The 20,483-nt window shown below is 45.3% G+C and overlaps 1 long non-coding RNA gene across 1 annotated transcript; it reads right to left on the minus strand.

Moving 5' to 3' along the window:
• Positions 1-7,211: 7,211 nt before the first annotated feature.
• On the minus strand, positions 7,212-8,192 carry LOC116054372. Its single transcript, XR_004106051.2, has 3 exons — positions 7,909-8,192; positions 7,763-7,825; positions 7,212-7,521 (listed from the first exon to the last, which is right to left on the minus strand). It is a non-coding gene; the product is annotated as an uncharacterized LOC116054372 (long non-coding RNA).
• Positions 8,193-20,483: the final 12,291 nt, after the last annotated feature.

Below are 20,483 nucleotides of genomic sequence, written 5' to 3' on the forward strand. Positions count from 1 at the left end.
CAGGTGATACAAACAGGTGGAACACATCAGGGCGGGGCAGAACAATCAAACAGGCGGGAAAACAGAAAACAGGAAGTAAATTAGACAAGACAAGACAGACAAGACAGACTACAAAATAAAACAGGAAACCAAATACCAAAACCCTGACAGTACCCCCCCCCAAGGGACAGATCCCAGATGTCCCAAAAACAGAACAAAAAGACAACCCAGGGAGGGCGGAGGGGGACCGGAGGAGGGCCAAACAGGTTAACAAACCAGTCAAGCGGGGCTAGGGAATGGAGAGGCCACTCGGGACAGGGAACAGAAGGGGCCACTCGGGACAGGGAACAGGATGGCCCCGGGACAGGGACAGAGAGGCCTCGGCAACAGGGGACAGAGAGTCACTGGGGCACAGGAAACAGAGAGTCACTGGGGCACAGGAAACAGAGAGGCCTCGGCAACAGGGGGCAGAGAGGCCTCGGCAACAGGGGACAGAGAGTCACTACGAAGGCAGAAACCTTCAGGCGGCCTGCGACGAAGGCAGAATCCCTCTGGCCATCGGCGACGAAGGCAGAATCCCTCTGGCGGCCTGCGGCGGAGGCAGAAACCTTCTGGCCACCGGCGACGAAGGCAGAATCCCTCTGGCGGCCTGCGGCGGAGGCAGAAACCTTCTGGCCACCGGCGACGAAGGCGGAATCCCTCTGGCCACCGGCGACGAAGGCAGAATCCCTCTGGCGGCCTGCGACGGAGGCAGAAACCTTCTGGCCACCGGCGACGAAGGCAGAATCTTTCAGGTGGCCGTACTGGACGTCGAGGGCACTCAGGCGGCCAGGCAGGACGTCGAGGGCAGCGCCCCTCCGGGGGCCTTGCAGGTCGGCCGAGGCGGAGCCCCTTGGGAGGCTGCGCAGGTGAAGGGGCAGCTGGGCCGGAGTCAGGCGGCGGGTCAGCTGGACTGGAGTCTGGCGGCGGGTCAGCTGGACTGGAGTCTGGCGGCGGGTCAGCTGGACTGGAGTCTGGCGGCCAGGCAACCGGGGCAGAGGTTGACTGGGGTGCCAACAGGGCACGAGGGGCAGGAGTGGGCCTGACCGCCGACAGGGCACGAGGGGCAGGAGTGGGCCTGACCGCCGACAGGACACAAGGGGCAGGAGTGGGCCTGACCGCCGCCAGGACACGAGGGGCAGGAGTGGGCCTGACCGCCGACAGGACACGAGGGGCAGGAGTGGGTCTGACCGCCGACAGGACACGAGCGGCAGGAGTGGGCCTGACCACCACGGGCAAAGTCTCAGGGGGGCAGAACGAAGGCAAAGTCCTAGGGGTGGTCTCAAGGGCGGTCTCAGGGAAGGTCACAGGGGTGCCGGGGACCGGCAAAGTCTCAGGGGCAGTCACTGGGGAGGTCTCTGGGACGCCGGAGACCGGCAAAGCCTCAGGGGCAGTCACTGGGGAGGTCTCTGGGACGCCGGAGACCGGCAAAGCCTCAGGGGCAGTCTCTGGGGCGCCGGAGACCGGCAAGGCCTCTGGCTTGCCCGTAGACGTAGACTCTGGGAGAGCTGTCGACGACGTAGACTCTGGGAGGTCTGTCGACGACGTAGACTCTGGGAGGTCTGTCGACGACGTAGACTCTGGGAGGTCTGTCGACGACGTAGATTCTGGGAGGTCTGTCGACGACGTAGACTCTGGGAGGTCTGTCGACGACGTAGACTCTGGACGACTGCACGTCAGCGGCGGTTCTGGGCGGCTGCACGTCAGCGGAGGTTCTAGAAGGCTGCACGTCAGCGGAGATTCTGAGAGGCTGCACGTCAGCGGAGATTCTGAGAGGCTGCACGTCAGCGGAGATTCTGAGAGGCTGCACGTCAGCGGAGATTCTGGGAGGCTGCACGTCAGCGGAGATTCTGGGAGGCTGCAGTCGCGGATCTGGGAGGCTGCACGTCAGCGGAGATTCTGGGAGGCTGCACGTCAGCGGATTCTGGGAGTGCACGTCGCGGAGATTCGAGAGCTGCACGTCAGCGGAGATTCTGGGAGGCTGCACGTCAGCGGAGATTCTGGGAGGCTGCACGTCAGCGGAGATTCTGGGAGGCTGCACGTCAGCGGAGATTCTGGGAGGCTGCACGTCAGCGGAGATTCTGGGAGGCTGAACGTCAGCGGAGATTCTGGAAGGCTGCTAACCAGCAGGGGATCTATGAGGCTGCTAGCCAGCCGGGAATTAGGGATGCTGCGAACCAGCTGGGGATCTAAGAGGCTGCTAGCCAGCCGGAGTTCAGAGATGCTGCTAGCCAGCCGAAGCTCAGGGCGGCTGCTAGCCAGCCGGGACTCAGGGAAGCTGCTAGCCAGCCGGGAATCAGGGGTGCTGCTAACCAGCTGGGGATCAAAAAGGCTGCTAGCCAGTCGGGGTTCAGGGAAGCTGCTAGCCAGCCGGGGATCAAGGGAGCTGCTAGCCAGCCGGGGATCAGGGATGCTGCTAACCAGCTGGGGATCTAAGAGGCTGCTAGCCAGCCGGGGTTCGGAGAAGCTGCTAGCCAGCCGAAGCTTGGGGCGGCTGCTAGCCAGCCGGGATTCTGGGAAGCTGCTAGCCAGCCGGGAATCAGGGATGCTGCTAGTCAGCCGGGAATCAGGAAAGCTGCTAGTCAGCCAGGGATCAAGGATAACGGACCGCCTAGGGACACTAGGAAACTCGGGAACTCTAGGAAACTCGGGGACACTAGGAAACTCGGGGACACTAGGAAACTCTAGGAAACTCTCGGGAACGCTAGGAAGCTCGGGGACACTAGGAGGCTCAGGGAAGCTGGGCAGTGCTGGGACACTGGGCCGCTTGGGGACACTAGGAAGCTCGGGGACACTAGGAAGGCTGCTAGCCATCCTAAATTCAGGGGGGCTGCTAGCTAGTCTGGGATCTGGGAGAGTGCTAGCTAGCCTGGACTCAGGGGGGTTGCTAACTAGCCTGGGCTCAGGAAGGCTACTAGCTAGCCGGGGTTCAGAGAGGCTGCTAGCCAGCCGGGGCTCAGGAAGGCTGCTAGCTAGCTGGGGCTCAGGAAGGCTACTAGCTAGCCGGGGATCAGGGAAGTTGCTAGCTAGCCAGGAATCAGGAAAGTTGCTAGCTAGCTCAGAGTCAGGAGAGATGCTAGCTAGCAGGGAATGAGGGGAGTTGCTAGCTAGCTGTGGCTCAGGAAGGTTGCTAGCTAGCTGGGGCTCAGGGAAGTTGTTAGCTAGCCGGGGTTCAGGGAAGTTGCTAGCTAGCCAGGAATCAGGAAAGTTGCTAGCTAGCCCAGAGTCAGGAGAGATGCTAGCTAGCAGGGAATGAGGGGAGTTGCTAGCTAGCTGTGGCTCAGGGAGGTTGCTAACTAGCCGGGGCTCAGGACGGTTGCTTGCTAGCCGGAGTTCAGGGATGTTGCTAGCGAGCCAGGAGTCAGGGAAGTTGCTAGCTAGCCTGGAGTCAGGAGAGCTGCTAGCTAGCAGGGGATAAGGGGAGTTGCTAGCTAGCCGGGGTTCAGGGAAGTTGCTAGCTAGCCAGGAATCAGGAAAGTTGCTAGCTAGCCCAGAGTCAGGAGAGATGCTAGCTAGCAGGGAATGAGGGGAGTTGCTAGCTAGCCGGGGTTCAGGGAAGTTGCTAGCTAGCCGGGGTTCAGGGAAGTTGCTAGCTAGCCAGGAATCAGGAAAGTTGCTAGCTAGCCCAGAGTCAGGAGAGCTGCACGTCAGCCCAGGGTCAGGAGAGCTGCACGTCAGCCCAGGGTCAGGAGAGCTGCACGTCAGCCCAGGGTCAGGAGAGCTGCACGTCAGCCCAGGGTCAGGAGAGCTGCACGCCAGCCCAGGGTCAGGAGAGCTGCACGCCAGCTCGGGAACAGAAGGGTTGCACGTCAGCTCGGGAACAGAAGGGTTGCACGTCAGCTCGGGAACAGAAGGGTTGCACGTCAGCTCGGGAACAGAAGGGTTGCACGTCAGCTCAGGCTCAGGTACACAGGTCAGCTCAGGCTCAGGTACACAGGTTAGCTCAGGCTCAGGTACACAGGTCAGCTCAGGCTCAGGTACACAGGTCAGCTCAGGCTCAGGAACACAGGTTAGCTCAGGCTCAGGTACACAGGTTAGCTCAGGCTCGACAAGAGGTTGATGCAGGGCATGGCGCTGGGAGCCATGTCTTCCCCTCCCCCGTCTTCGGCCTCCACGAGTCCCAGAAAACACAGCCAGGTGGGTTCCTTCATAGGACTGTTGGCGGGCGGGGGCGCACGCTGGCCGGGCTGCATCCGAGGAGCTGCTAGTCCGCCCGGGATCAGGAGAGCTGCACGTCCGCCCGGGATCAGGACAAAACACAGGCATGGAGACGGGGAAGCGAAACTCCTGGGCTGTGGCCTGCCAACGCACCTCCATAAGGTGCCTGGCGAAGGCAGGGTCCTCCTCGTGCAGGGAGCGGAGAAACCGTCAAAAGTTCTCCATCCGAATCCAGTGGATGGAAAACTGGCTTGAATTCTGCTGGGTCCATATTTGGTCGGATCATTCTGTCACGTGCCGAGAGAGACTGGTGGACCCAAATGCGGAGAGCAGGCGAGGAGTAATGAGCACGAGGATTTATTAAACACAAAAAGCAGAACAAACCAAAGGCGGTCCAAAAATGGAGCAGGCAGATAAAACTGAACAGGCTATGACGTGCTGACAGAAACAAAACCAGACACAAAACACGCAACATCAAACAATGATCCGACACCAGACAAAGAACAGCACAGGAACTAAATACACCAGGTAATGAACACTAACAACGGACAGGTGATACAAACAGGTGGAACACATCAGGGCGGGGCAGAACAATCAAACAGGCGGGAAAACAGAAAACAGGAAGTAAATTAGACAAGACAAGACAGACAAGACAGACTACAAAATAAAACAGGAAACCAAATACCAAAACCCTGACAGGGAAGGTTAAGTGGACTTCCACGTACCCCAGGTAAGGCACTGCTTGACCTCCAGCCCCTTCGACCTCGAGAAGATTGTGTATCGACTGAACAGGTAAGTTTGACATGTATTTAGAATGAAAAGTCTCTGAAATTGTAGTTACTTGGGATCCAGTGTCGAGAATGGCATCACATTTCATGTCTCCAACAGTGATGTTCGAAATGCAACGAGGTCCCACAAGTCCAGGTGGCAATTTGCAGCCAGAAGAACTACTGCTTTCAGAAGAGCACTCATTGTGAACCATTGCTATGGGACATCCTTTGTCCTCAGCTCCTGGTCATCCCAAGGCAGGAGCCGCTAGAAGTTTAAAGATGTTTTGTTGGCTGCCTGCTTGGCCCAGAATTTGCTTCGCTTTTCTTTGAGCTCTGCATTCCTTTTCCGGACGAGGCCTGGATTGGGTTCAAAAGTGCACTTTGCAGCGATATGGCCATCACCTCCACATTTAAAACAGAACCAGGGCTTAGGTGGTGTCAGAGATTGGGGGTTTGAATCTCTATTGGAAGCTTGCGCGAGTAAACTTTCAGTCTTAGCAGGCGGTTCACTTTGGGCTGGACGGCTCTGCACTCCCTCATGCCTTTCTCCTTTCTTTCCTTGCTGTATTAGCTGTGCAACCTGTTTCCTCAACTCTGCAACTTCCTTTTCTAGTTTAGAATCTGTCTCGTGTTTCTTTGTTATAGTGGGGGCAGCTTCAGGTTCGAATACTGGCATGCTCATAACTGAATGAACATGTGCAGCAGCTTTTGTGCTTCCAAGGTGCTTTTTCATGCGATCCATCTTTGCTGCTCTCCTGTCCTCCTCCGTTCTCAAAAGCAACAACAATTCTGGGAATGAGGGGGGATTGGGTCTCCTGTGTTCGAGCTGCAGGCCAATGATCAGACTCTGGTCCCAGCATCCCCTACAGAACTGCCGGAGTAAGTACTTGTCAGACTCTGCAGCTGAAACTCCCCCTCTGGTTACGGCTTTGGTGAGGAGAGTTTGGAGACGGCTCAAATAGACAGAGGGTTTTTCACCTGAGTTTTGGTTAGAGCCCAGGAAGGTAGCGAACACCTCCTCTCCATCTTCGACCACTCCAAATGCGGACTCGAGCTGGGTAAGGTAAGCTTGAGGGGTTGCATTTGTCCCAAGCGGCTTAACAATGTCCGCTGCTGGGCTGAGGAGACTCTCCAATATTCTCCTTATTTCCTGTGAATCAGAGACAGACACGTCCTTAAGAAGTAGGTCTACCTGAGTACGCCAGGAATCATAATCAACTTCTCCATTTGGTCTTGGCAGCCGCCCCGAAAATGTACGAATCCTGCTTTGACTGTAGCTAGATGGTGTGGAGTCACTGCGAATAAAATGTTCAACAATAACTTTATGGACATGACGTGGGTTAACTGTGCCTTCATCAAGAAATGGATTCCTTGTAGCAGTAGTTGGGATATTGCGAGTGACTGCATCAAATGGATTAGCAATATCACTGTTGGTTTGCATATCACCATCTGCACTGCTATCATTTGTGGAGACAGCAACAGGATTTTCAGAAGGCTGTAGCTGAGTATCTGGGCTTTGTGGAGGGGCAAGTTCTGTCTGGGACTGGGCATTCTGCAGTTCACTTTGAAAAGCTTCCCAAAAGCCAGCTCTACTAATTTCAGCAAGAGAGGTCAATTCAGCTAAACATTTCTGAGCAAGTTCTCGTCCGAGTTCTTCTTGACATAACTCACGGACTGTCTTGACACACCAGGTAACTGCTGGATCATTGGGACTGGGCAGGCTGCCTAGTTGTACTGGGTCGAGTCTGGATATTGTTCGCTCTGCTGTGTATTCAATGAGTGCACGGCCTCGGGGTTGTTCTGGGTCGTTGGGAACTCTGACTACTTTCTTAATGTCCCCGTTAGCTTTAAAGAACTCTGTAATGTCATCATCAGAATAGGCTTCGTCTATGCCTATGACATATAGACAACTAGGCCCATGCACATTAAATTGATTGCAAAGATCCATTTTGCAGTAAACGCTATCTTAGTGTACTTCAACTTTGGGGTGGAGTCTATTTTACATACTGTACCAACCTCCTGGCTGGCTCGCCACTACTGTAACCCTACGGTGGTAGTTGTGCTTATAAGCAGGCTAAGAATCCATTGTAGGAGTTATCTAAATCTAGATTCGATGAGGAGGTTGGTTTTGTACTAATCATATGGCCAGAAAACTCACAGATTCCACTCCAAATGAAGCACAGCACAACAGATTAAAGTTTGAATGAGGTTCTTATTAAACTTATTTTCCTTATTTTCTTATTCAAAATTCAATATTTAGTTCAGTTCACACATCACTACCATTAATATTCACAAATCGGCCACAATTATTTTTGAGATCTCATGAAACAAAAAACAAAAGGAAAATCTTTCCAAAGAAAAATAGTTACCCTTGAGTGCACTCAAATATTTTAACTGACCAAACACCCCTTCAATACTTAGCGTCCATATCAAACCACCCAATGTGACCGTTGCAGCGCTGTTAGATGAGGCAGTGGACCAAGGAACCAGGCACCAGGGTGAACAGAGAAGAATCCAGCCTCAATGGAAATAACATCAGGGATCCGGGACCAGAGAAGCCTCAAAAAAAACCAGTCTACACAAAAATGTGCAGAAAATTAACTAATGTTCAACTAAATGTCCCTTTTTCATCATTTAAAAGTCCATGTGTTCAATAATACAACTTAAAATAAAAATCAATAAAATGGAATTGGACCAACAAAAGTACAGTATAGCATAGTAACTAAAAATTGGCATACTTGACTCAAAACAAAATTATTTCCTTTCAAAATGCATTTTTTCATTGTACTAAACAGTAGAATATACAACAAATGTACCTGTGGGGTAACATCCACTGCTATTGTCGATAGCCAGACTGGTTTTTAATCCACTGAAATCCACTGTAACGTTGAAATGTAAACCTTTAAGTCATTTCACTATTTTAGCTTCAAGCTAATCAACACAAAATAATAGTTTCACTCACCGAGATAACTTTGTTTACAACAGATGTCGTGTAATGTTCAATGTAGTTCAACCTCGAGGATATATTTCAGCTTCTAGATCAATTTTAATCGTAATAGTTACTTCTGCTCGAGCTCCCGTTTTTCAGGCTTTTTTTTAAGGCAAAAACGAATGCCAGGAACAGCAGAAGAAGAACGTTTCATTGTGCACTGCCACCTAGTGGCGAACTAGATATTGCACTTTATTCTAGGTTTAAGCGTTTGCATTAAAGATAATTTCAGGGCTTTATTGGGGCAAAATGTACAGGGTTACATACAAATGAACTTAACTCGCACTTACTACAATGATGGTAATAATTTAATGAATAAGCTTCAAGTGAACGTGTGTGTGTGTGTGTGTGTGTGTGTGTGTGTGTGTATCTGCTCTTTGGGTTACTTACCTTTACACAACTATTAACTAAAACAACAAGTATGTAAGTATGTATTGAGTTGATGTAAATTAATGCTTTTTTTAAAGTAGTCAAAAAATGTATTTCAGAACCTTAGGAAATGGGCAGCGGCCGACACGAACACACACGCCTATTAACTCAATCTTTCAACTCAGGACAGCGCCACTTCTCACAAATACAGATAGGATTGGAGATGAGAAGTACATGACACATCCACAGTTAGCCAGCAGCCTGCCATTATTATTAACTTACAGCAATCCAAACCCAGCCAGCACAAACTCCAGCGCAGGGACGATGCTAACGGCAGTAACAGAAAGTTTTATGTTCCGTCTGGGAAACAGACCATATCGCCCCAGGTGTCCGAGTCTGGCTGGCCACGGTGTTGTGGTGAAATTCTCCCCCGTTTAGTGTGTAGCGGCCTTCCTTACAGTTAAGATTGACTGACAAATGGTGACTGTCCTGCGGACTAAAGGTGAAGGTGGGGAGAGTCTGGCAGCAACACCCGGCAGCCATCCCATTGATGTAGGCGTATCCTCGGCCGGTAAAGTAAGTCTATCAACGGTGTTGAGTAACGTTACAACAAACCCTTTTTCCCCCGGCGCTGACAACATCAAAAAAGTGACACTGACTGAAATATATTGTGATATTGTGGATTTAGCTGAGTGGCTAATTTTAGCTTGCTTGCTCGCTAGCTGGTCAACTAATGTTAGCTAGCTAAGGTTACCAATACAAATCGACAACTACATAATGCCACTTCATCCAAAGTCTGCGTTTACATCCATTGTTTTGATTGAGAGAGCGGCAGAAAATTAAATACGTACATTTAAGTCTTACACTGCTTCATTTACATTAATTCTGCATCTTCAGATATCACCCCTTGCAGTTTTCTCTTCTTTTCACGTATATATCACACATTTAGAAACACAATACTTAAACTATACATTATATGCACTATACATGATTAAGGAACATTATTTCAACCTTAAATGTAAAGTTAAGGGTGCAATATGAACCCAATATTAAACACTGCCTAGGGGGCTTTCACGCCTGCCTTGTTTGGTCAGGACTTTCAGACTTTTCAGTTAGATCCGAATCAAAATGACAGGTGTGAAACCGCCAACAGCTGGAATTTGGTCTGACCAAAAGACGTAGTCTCGGTCCAGATCAAACTGAACTATGGTCCGGTTTCTAGTTTGAAAGCAATTTTTGGATGGTTCGGACTTTTGGGCTAAATACAGGATGTTCTGGCAGGCTATCGTCATGTTATAAGACCGGGGATGCTCCTTTAAGGAATAGCTAAGTGCTTAGTGTGCACATGAGAGAGAGTGACGGTGAATGCGCTCAGATCAGACAACTGTCGGCTATCGGAGCAGAGAATAAACTAGTAGTTTAGTTGTTAAGTGGTAGTAGATGTACAGTGTAGGTTTTGGCTTGTCTCTGAATAAATCCTGTAGCTCCTTAAGTAGACCTAAAGTTCCTGTGGGGAGAGCAGCAGTCAGAAAAAATTGACACCAGAGACAGGATACGAGAGGACACGGAAGCCCGTCTACAAATAAATGAATTACAATTATCGCGAGATGCAGCTCACGTACTGTGTGTGCTGACGACAGGATGTAGTTGTTATGTTATGCTTGCATTTATTAAGTGTGAAACCAAAACTAACCAATCAAATGTATACAATGTAACAAAAACATGAACCTTGGTTCAGACTTTTAGGTGTGAAAAGGCCCTTAGATAAGGTGATAAACACTACTGTAAATGCCATTCAATCCACATCTAAGCAACGAGACAATGATTAAATGAGATAAGCATGCAAAGAATAGCAGTGAAATATAAATGGCTGTAATGTGCCCAGATGTTCACCTCACTATAAATACACAGCAGATGCATTTGTATTTTCCCTCACAGACTGTGATGTTCATTCTGTCTTTCTTTCTCAGTCCATTAATCTTCTCTATTCCACATTTGTCAGCTTTCTCCTTCTTTATCGTATTTTGCATTCCAGTCATTTTCTCAAAATTACAGTCTACAGTGAATTTTCACTATGGCCTTGAGAATGCAAACTGTCAACAAGAATGGATTGCTCTCTTAAGGGGGTGATAGAATGCAAAACCGAGTTTACCTTGTCATAGTTGAATAACAAAAGTTTGTTGGGTGAAATGGTCATACAGAGAACCTCAAAGTCCCATTGACATCCCTTTCCTATGCAAATCTCACAATTTCAAACTGCAGCTGAAAGCCTTTGTCACTCCTCCAAATTTACATACAGACCACTGGTCTGAGACCAGCTGGTCTTCTGAAAGTAGGTCATGCAGATCTCACACACTAGCTGCTAGCTTTGCACTTCCAGGGTAATTACAAAGAAGAAAGTTTGGAAGTTTTTCAAGGATATTGAAAATGAACCACGGTCGTAAATGCAGTGTTCCAGGCTGTACAGGAAATGCTGACACTTTTCACATTTCATCGCGGGCTGCTGGTCGTGGTGCTCCAGGTAAGCGGTAGTTAGTGGTTCAGTTACCGGGTAACTGCGAGTGTGGCAGGCATGTTCCCTGATATTAATAAATTAAGTTATGTTTTCATTTATATTGCAATGTAAATAATACACTTAACCAGTAGCAGGGTGGCAATCGGAAGAGTCAGGACTTTTCCCGGTGGGCCGGTAGTGTTTCGAGGTCGCGAGGGCCGGTCTGATAATAGTTATATGGGTAATGTGCTGCTGGAGCTGCTGCTGCTGCTGCTGCTCTCTGTCTGTGTGCTTGAGGGCTTCACTGGACAGACACTGAACTAGCTACAGCACGAGTTGTGAATCCTTGTCTGGAAGTAGAGCTTTTTTAAGTCTTAAGGGTAACGTTACAACAACACTAGTTGTAATGAAAGTGTCGAATCTTTGCATTGGTGTGTTTGTGTGTGCGCGACACACTGGAGGATGAGTAAACTGTAACTAAACTGTGTCTCTGGTGCTTGGTACAGTAACATTAGTTGATGAGTTTAAATGTGTCGGAGCAGAAAGTAAGTTTGAAGCCAGCCGGGGATATTTTTTCGGGCCTCGGCTGCTCCAGCCATTCCTGCTCCGGCGGCGCTGCCACTATCTCTCCTACCTACACCGGCCCCGCACCCTGCCCCTTCTCCCCTTTCTATCTGCCTGCGCACTGTGACAGTGTTGCCAACTTAGAGACTTTGTCGCTAGATTTAGTGACTTTTCAGACCCCCTTAGCGACTTTTTGTTTTCACAAAAGCGACTAGCGACAAATCTGGCGACTTTCTGTAGAAAAGACGTCAGTATTGTCGAGCATGCGAGGTATTTCTCTCCTGTGACCGCCAAATCAGCTCTCTCTTCTGTTCTGTCTGCGTCTGAGCTGCAGAGGAGCAGCCCCTCCCCTCTGTCCTTATGTGCAGCAGCATTGCCTCGTTGTAAACCAACCAATCAGCGCGCAGCTCATCTAAATAGAGGAGAAAACATCTCATTTAATTCCAGGGCTCTTTCACAGGGTTGCATTAGGCAGTCCCTTCAGGATTTCGCATCCTTTTTTTGAGATTGTTGCGGCCCAAAATGCCTGATTTCGCGGGAGCTTTTCTAAAAAGTTGCGATAAAGTTTCGATGTCTTTTGTATGTTTGTTGCAGTGAAGTTGCGGGAGACAACTATATATAGTTCTTTGATAGTTCTTTAAAAATAAAAAGGAAATTTACCAAAAAGGCTCAGGAAGCTGCAAATGTTGGTATAATATGAAAATGGCTGGTGGATTTAGGAAAAAAAAAAATAATTTATTGAATGAATCAAATCTGAACATATGTGTCAGAGGCTTGTTGATCTTTACATTGTTAGTTAATTATTTATCCTGGCCTGGGACACACATTTGGTTTGATAAAGCACTTATTAGACTTTAACTTATCATTGCACTTACAATAACGAGCATAGCTGTCCTCAATTTAGGTCATCGTGTCGTAGAGTTTAGATTCTCGGCCCAAGCCCGAGCCCGACCGGACCTCGGGTCGAGCTTGAAGATGTAAAGAAAAAAAGAAAAACAGGAGAATTAACTTTGAGCAAGTGTGGAGGAAAGTCGGAGGTATGGAAGCAGTTTAAACAAGTCGTGGGCAGTGACAACAATATGTTGTTCATCATTGTTTCTTTTTTTTTTTTTTACTTTTCTTCATTCGGATCCATTTGCGATCCGTTCCATTCTAAACAAACAGCGCAGTTTACAGGCTTCGTCCTTGTTGCATTATTCTAAACAGATTTCTGCAGTTCAAACAACTCTGAATTGTAGTTGAGAACGTCAGTTATAACGGCCCACGTATTAAAAAATTGTGGGGTTTAAATCGGGCTCGGGCTCATAATTACAGTTAATGTGTCGGGCCAGGCCGGTCTCGGACGCAACGTGCTCGGGCTCGGGCAGGTTCGGGCTTGATTTTTTGGGCCGATCTAAGCTCTATCGTGTCGTCTCATCTCCGGTTTTTCCTGCATCCACCGTGTGTGATTGTGTTTGCGTGTGTGTGCGCGTGTCAGTCGCGGGGGGAACTGAGCAGCCCTGCCCACTGCAGAGAGCCGACAGCATTGAAACAGCAGCCGCTTTCAGCGACTTTAGAGAGAAAAAACGTTATGCGTACATTAATGTTAAAATGTATACAGGTTGGCAGGATGGTCTGAAATGTTTTGCACGGTCTTTCGCTGTACGTTTTGTTGGTAAATGTGAGATGTTCAAGTCAGTCACACGTCAAGTTTTGCAGGATGTGCAGAAACTGTTGCATATTTAAAATGAAGGGTATTTTACTGATTCGTGACTAACTAGTAATGTTCTGCTGGGCGCCCGGATAGCTCAGTTGGTAGAGCGGGCGCCCATATATAGAGGTTTACTCCTCGATGCAGCGGGCCCGGGTTTGACTCAGACCTGCGGCCCTTTGCTGCATGTCATTCCCCCCTTTCTCTCCCCTTTCATTTCTTCAGCTGTCCTGTCAATAAAGGCCTAAAAATGCCCAAAAAAGAATCTTAAAAAAAAAAAAAAAAAGTAATGTTCTGCTGTCACCTCAACAAAATAAGTTAAGTTCACATACTACACCCTTTTAGGGGTATACCTATCTGATGTACTGTAACAGCTTACAGTAATTCTTCAAATACAAGTATGATAAGCAGTAAACAGGTATCAAAGGTGTACTCACCACTTGTGTGACCATGCTGGTCAATGCATCTCTTCAGCTACATGTTAGCTAGATCTGATTGAGAAAGGTGGGCATTTGTCAGTTAGCATTTAAAATAATGCTTTAAATCATGTTACAATCAACATATATTTTAGGATGTAAGGGCATCCAATAACTTCAGGTGCACTGTTAACTAACTCACTCACTCTGCATTGTAGTTGCCCCTGTTCAATTATCAAGTTAACTAAAAGAATATAACTTAAAGCTGACCCTTCCAGCTCCACAGCAGGGCTAAAGTTAGGCAACATATGTATTGAGAGCATATTGTCACAGTTAATGTTACAGCTAACGTTGGTCAATGTTAGCTAGCTTTAATGCAACCTGATCTCACAGAATTACGTGAAATGATCACAAACTCTTAACGCTGCATTACGTGGTGGTGGCACGGAATGTGTGAAAATTACATGTGGCCACCATGGAAAACAATGCCAATGTAAAGTCAATGAGGATTCTTTTTCGTGGTGGACACACAGATTCGCTGGTTTAATAACGTCATGCAATGGGCGGTAGTTTTCTAGTTTTAAAACTTCTTTGTGTAAGGTGTAGAAAAAGTAAACATTTTTTATTTCATATAGTAATATTTAGAGTATATATAAAACATTATTATTAATAAAAAACAATGATTCAGATGAAGATTAAGACGTTGCCACGGCTGTGAGATCAGGGGTCTGTTTCACAAAAGCAGAATATATAAATCCAGGATAACTGATAAATCCCGGCTTAATCCCTTATCTTGGTTTTGTGAAACAGGCCCCAGGTTGTTTTAATGTCTGCTAACATTACCTGTCCAAATAATGAAAAACCAAGAAAATGCAGCATGATTTATTCATTTATTTTACCAAAACATTAAGCTAGTCCTACCCAGTATCCCAGTGACAAAAACAGATGTTTTGGCTATTTGTAACTGCACTTGACATTATATGAACATTAAATCAAACTCACAAAAGGTACGTGTGTCCATCGCGCTCTGATAGCGCAATAGAGCTTTATTTAGAGTGCCCTTTTAATTTTACCCGGCTAAAGGCCTCTTTACAGTCACCGTTCCCGACCTGTCGCGCGCCAATGTGATGTCAAAATGACATAGATCTCGCTGCCACGCCAGGATTTAAAGTGCGCGACCAGAAGTCGTGCACCACTCTATTTTTTTCAGCGGCACACGACAAAGCGGAAACAGGAAGCATGGACGAGTTCGAGGGCAACCGGATGCCAGGACTCTCAGAGTGACTGCAATAGTAGTAGAAGCGTTGAAGAAAAGGGGTAGAAATAAATAAGTGTATTGTATAGCCTACTTCCTCCCACTCCTTTTCGTATGTAAGATTTAATTTGTGTTTATGAGCATTTATTTATTGAGTTTATTGTTCATTATATTTTATTGTTATTTTGTTTTTATCTTTTTTTACCTGTTCAAAATAAGGTTTAAACAAACAAACAAAGGTCTCTTTGTGAGTCTATATCTTTTATACTCTTTAATTTGAACCATTATCTTATAGTCAGTTATCATCAATCATTTATGTTAATATCTGGTAATGCGCTTTGAACCTCTGAATACACCGTTGAATACTAACTGTGACAATGTTGCATAATCAATATTAGTCATATCATTTTCTGCATGCCTCAGGTTATTGTGTAGCATGTCATTCATTATCACTAAATCTTGGCAGCCTAAATCAAAAACCAGCACCCTGGTGAGCATAACAAATGCAACCTTAATCAAACTAATTTTACTCTCATTACATTTCAAACCTGGGGAATTCATGCTGTTTGGTATCAATATGTCTGATTACAAATCTAGTGTAGACCTATTGCATTAATGATTCATAACCATTTAATTAAAAAGCAGTTTTTCTTCATTTATGAAGCCATTTTGTATTATATTGTATGCATTTTTGTGTGGACAATTTGATAATCAACCTAAATCCCTTTCATTTAAATACGGTCTCCTTAAATCAAATAATACAAAATTACAAAATGTTTTTCTAAAAGAAGAAGATTTTGAAGAGTGTCACAGGGTCATCATCACTACTTCTACAGAACGACTCACAGCTTCATAACACACTTAGATACAGTGGCATGCCTCATCACAGCTCCACTAATTAAAGAGGAGCTATATGCTGTGGGGGAAGGGATGCAGGCTGAATTATAAAACTGGTTGGGAAAGCACCAGCTCTAGTGGTGTGTAGTCATGCACAGAGAATTTACAACACAGCTGTCATTCACGCCCGGTGTTTACATCCACACTATTGAACTGGAATGAGCCAAGGTTTACAATGAGTTAAAAGTGACAGCATTGGTCGTTTCCCAGTAAGCATGGCTATGTTAATTTGCAGGTGAAAAGATGCTAGATGCTCAGGACAAAGTTAGAATTTTAATGTTCATATTTGTGTAGTTAGGAGCTGCTTCAAATTGGAATATAATCATTTAAATGATGTGGCAACAATGGTTACATGCAATGTGGATTTTTGTCTTTATTTGGCAGTTGATAGTAAAGAGACAGACTGGAAACAGGTGGAGAGAGAGGGGGGGTGGGTATGACATAGATAACAAAGGTCCCCGGCTAGAATCAAACCTGGCAGTTAGGTGGCATGCTGTAATCCTTCGGTTATGAAGGCGTTCCAGATAGACTTTTTTTTTCTATGCAGTCTTTATTTAACCAGGAAAGCTTTGCTGTCGGTGCTGAGACAAAAACTTTCCCTGGAGTTCCCTGGAGAAGATAGGCAGAAGTAACAATGATACACAGACAAACAACGTAAAAAAAAATAACACAATATGTGCCACAACATCAAAAATAAAGAGGAGAAATATAAATGTTTAATACAATCATGTAAAAGATTTCATCCTAAAATAAGATCTAAATTGCATCAAAAAACAACCCAAGAGTGGGTCCACAGGGAACCTCTACTGTAATATTAGCCTTTAGCTGTCTGAGTTTGACAAATCAAGAGGGTGTCTTTCACAATTACAGTGTTTATAGTACCAAATTACCACTTTGTGTCACTATCCCTCCAGTGTAATGTAGCTCACCATGGAAACACTGTCTGAGGAAACAAAAATAGATAATTTGACAAAATAACAAATATAAAAGATACCCACTACATTTTGTCCTGCATCACTTACACTGAAAGTACTTTAGGAAGGGAGGAATGATCACAGCACGTAAATATGGGTTTTAGTAGTTGTACACCATGGGTTTGTGAACCCATCCTTTAATTAAAACAGAAAGGATGCAGCCATGGAACAACATGTCTGAGTAGAAACATTAGCGGAGTCAATATGCCGACATGCAGCACGTTGTAACCCTTCATGCTGCTCCCACCACCAATCCACAGGGAGGTGAACAATGGGAGACCGCAGTTTACACCCAATGGGCACTGAGAGGCAACAGGAGACAACTTCTCCTCATTTATTGATTTGTTTGTTTGTTTTTAAGTGAAGCACTTTGTTTTGATAGTGAAAATCCATATCCAGATGCTTGAATGGCATCAGCAGAGCATGTGTAAGATTTAGCTTGTGATGAAGAGCTGTGAATTATTGTTATTAGCCTAACCACTTCTCCCACAGAATGAAAAAACAACTGTCTGTTACAATAAAATGTTAATGCTTGAGGATATGAATAGTTAATGAACCCTGGGGCATTTGTGGTTGCAGCCACACCGTTTGCATTGCATCATGGTCCACTGGGGCTACTGACGGTGGAGAAATGAACATTCCTGTCAACCCTCCTGTTGTTTCTGGGATTCTCCAGTATTTTACCTTTGTCTTCCGCTCTCTTCCTGTTTAATATGTCCCCCTAAATATCACATATTTTTCAACCAAAAAATGTTTTAAAAAGGTTGGCGATAGACATAACCACTGAGCCTTTTTTATGTGTTTACTACATTCCCCTCCAGTAAAGCAGGTGGCAGTTCATTAGCTGTAACATCTAGTGGCGATAAGTCTGTTGGCCCCCGCCAATAAAACACCAAGAAGATAATTAACAAAGACAGCTGTGGATGGATAGATGAATGTGACAGGGGAGTACTTGTCAAAAAGGCTAAAAGTTTGTGAAGTTCACCTAATGGGAGGAGGCTTGGATCTCATATTAATCTCATACTACGAGCAAAAGCTTGGGGCATCATGAGGCTGTCTTTGCACTTTTTATATTTATTGTAATTTTAGATTGTCAAAGTTCATCTGAGTTTAGAGGGCGTGTCATCAGATGAATAAGTACATCACATCAAGCAGAGCTGAGGGTTTCAGTGAAGATTTACTCTAAATACTGGTATGAATGTAAATCTTTTGCACTTCCAGGAAGGCAATGGGATTGGGAACATTAATTTATGTCCTTTTTTATCTCTACATGGACATTGAGCAGATTTTTTAAATAAAAAAGTAAGTGTCATATACCCACATCACTGGTCTTTCAACTTACCTGAACAGACATTATTGCTTCAGGAAATATGGTCCCCTCAACCACATGAACTGAGAATGCCACTTGCTGAGCAGAAAGGAGCTGGCAGTCTGTTCTTTCAGCTCACAAAGGACAAACAGTCATCAGTGAAATCACAGATGTTGTTATCAAATGATCATTGTTCCCCCAAGAGTTTGTCAAAAAACCTTTGCAAACCATCTTCCAAGCCAAAGCCATCTCGTGGAAACATTTTGGCGAGCTCACCCCTCATTAGTAGGAGCTCACACAATTAGAGACACTGTCATGCAAATGTTCACACAGGCTGGGTCCACTTGGCCACCTACCAGTGGGATGGACTGCTGCTTTGGCTGTGCACGCTGCAAAAAAATCAGTTAATACAAAAAGATTAATCAGTTCTCTGTCTGGATTCATACAGTTACCACAGCAACCATGATTTACCCGTAAATGTCGTTTCATTGTCAGAGCAGACTTTAGAATGCTTTTACTCAATTTTCAAATAATTCACACATTAATTTGTTATCATTAATTTATTAATTTGTTATCATTTTATGAAAATTATCAAAAAGTTGTGCAGTGGAGTAGACGTAAAGTACTTACCGCCATTTGCACCATTGGGTCACATAGATTAGTGTCATTGAGTCATTTGTCACAGAGTCCTTCCTGAGAAACATAGTGTTTGTTTACACTAAACATGTTAGCATTAATTTGCAACAAATAACACCACTCACATAATCTGTAGTTGTAATAATAATGAGGAAATCCTGGAGCACAATTAGGTTTCTTTACTGAAGGAGAATGCAGCCGACATGTGACGAAGAGACCAACGTGCTGTGAAGTCAAGATGTCAGAGAGAATAATTCAAATGTCGCCGCAGGCTTGTGGCTTTCCTACAGTAGGCTTACGTCATGTTTGTGCATCACTGCCAAAAGCGGACACCCAAAGTGCAAAACAATTTAAACTGTGGCAGCTCAGAGGATAAGCCCTCTTCTGTCATGCAGCGGCTACTGGCTCAGACATGTGTGCTTTGAGTACCAAAAGCAACACAATTAAACTAAGTCATACGTTGCTTTGCTGGTTGCTCATTAACTTCATGTGCTGCTTTTCATGAAACAATATTACACTAAAAGGAAAAATAAAAAAGGTATTATAATCAACCCCTTCCTCCCCTTGTTTCCTATCTTTTCATTAACAGTGCCTGCACCAGCAGTGTGCCATCCTCCTTTCTTTCTGCTCTCTGTTTGTGATTTCTCTGTCTCATCCCATTTCTCAAGAGAGCTCAGAGCACTGGCGATTTTTGACCCTTTTTAGTTAATCTCAGCTCCCCTAAAAATTATAATAATAAAAAACAAATACATTTCATTTTTTATTTTATTTATAAAAAAATCAATTTTGGAGTTTTCAAACTTGTCTGTTAGTGACAGAGGGCAAACAATTACAGGTTCAAAGAAACAGGTTTAATATCCTGTGTCGCTGTCGCCAATGCTATGCACCTGTAACCCAGTCAAGGAAAGTTTTATTTTTTATTTATTTATTGTTTACACCTCATTATCATTTCATTTGATTCTGGTAGTCCATAAAGGGACGTTCTTAGTTGTTTTCATATGTTCAATATTTTGCATTTATCCTCTGCTATAATAATAAATACATATATTCATTGTTATCCAGTGAAATGTGAAATTACTAATTTAGCTCGGGGGGGGGGGGGGGGGTTAACACTTTTGCAAGGCACTGTATCCATGTCACATTCTCATTAGGGGCTAAGCCCCTCTAAAAGTCGGATCCTAGAATTACCCCTGGCTCAGAGGCTTACAGGCACTGACGTCTCCAGCTGTGGTACTTTTTTCGGGATTTGATTATTATCTATGCAGAAGTACACTGATGTCTCCAGCCGTGGTAGTTTTTCTAGGATTTTGTTATTATGTATGGAGAAGTTTAAGAAGTGTTGCTCCTGTCTCGTCAGCGTCTCGGGATGCACTGCAGCGTTCAGCAGACTGAGAATGATGAGCTGGAATTGTAGTTTTTTTTTTTTATTTGGACAAAACTTACTGACCAGACATTTTGGGGCTTTTTTCCTCATAATCATGATTTATAGAAATCCATTTTGCCACGAATCCAAACGAGTCAAAATAGAATTTGCAGCAATACAGCTAACCAGTAGAGTCTTTGGATTGGAAGGATTACATCGTTGTTGAAAATAATGTAGATCCATATTTAAAGTTTGAAATAGCCAACCAGACTAATCCAGTATTGCATCATTGTTGTGCATATTAGCTGTATCCTTTTTGTAAGTACACAATATGAGTAATTTCATCAGGATATTAATACCAGCTCGCTGCTCTCCAGGGTACAGGCACACTGAGCTTTTGTTGCTGCCGTCAGAATTATAATAACCAAATCTGAATCATGCTGTGCAGACAATTTAATAAATACTGCAGTAAGGCATTCAAACTCCAAAATATGCACATTATGTTTAGTTGTAATGCATTTTTGTTAAAATAAGAAGAAAATGAGGAGCAGAACATTTACTGCTAACAAGATTATGCAACA

This window comes from Sander lucioperca, chromosome 2 (assembly GCF_008315115.2).
Source record: "Sander lucioperca isolate FBNREF2018 chromosome 2, SLUC_FBN_1.2, whole genome shotgun sequence".
Lineage (NCBI taxonomy): Eukaryota > Metazoa > Chordata > Actinopteri > Perciformes > Percidae > Sander > Sander lucioperca.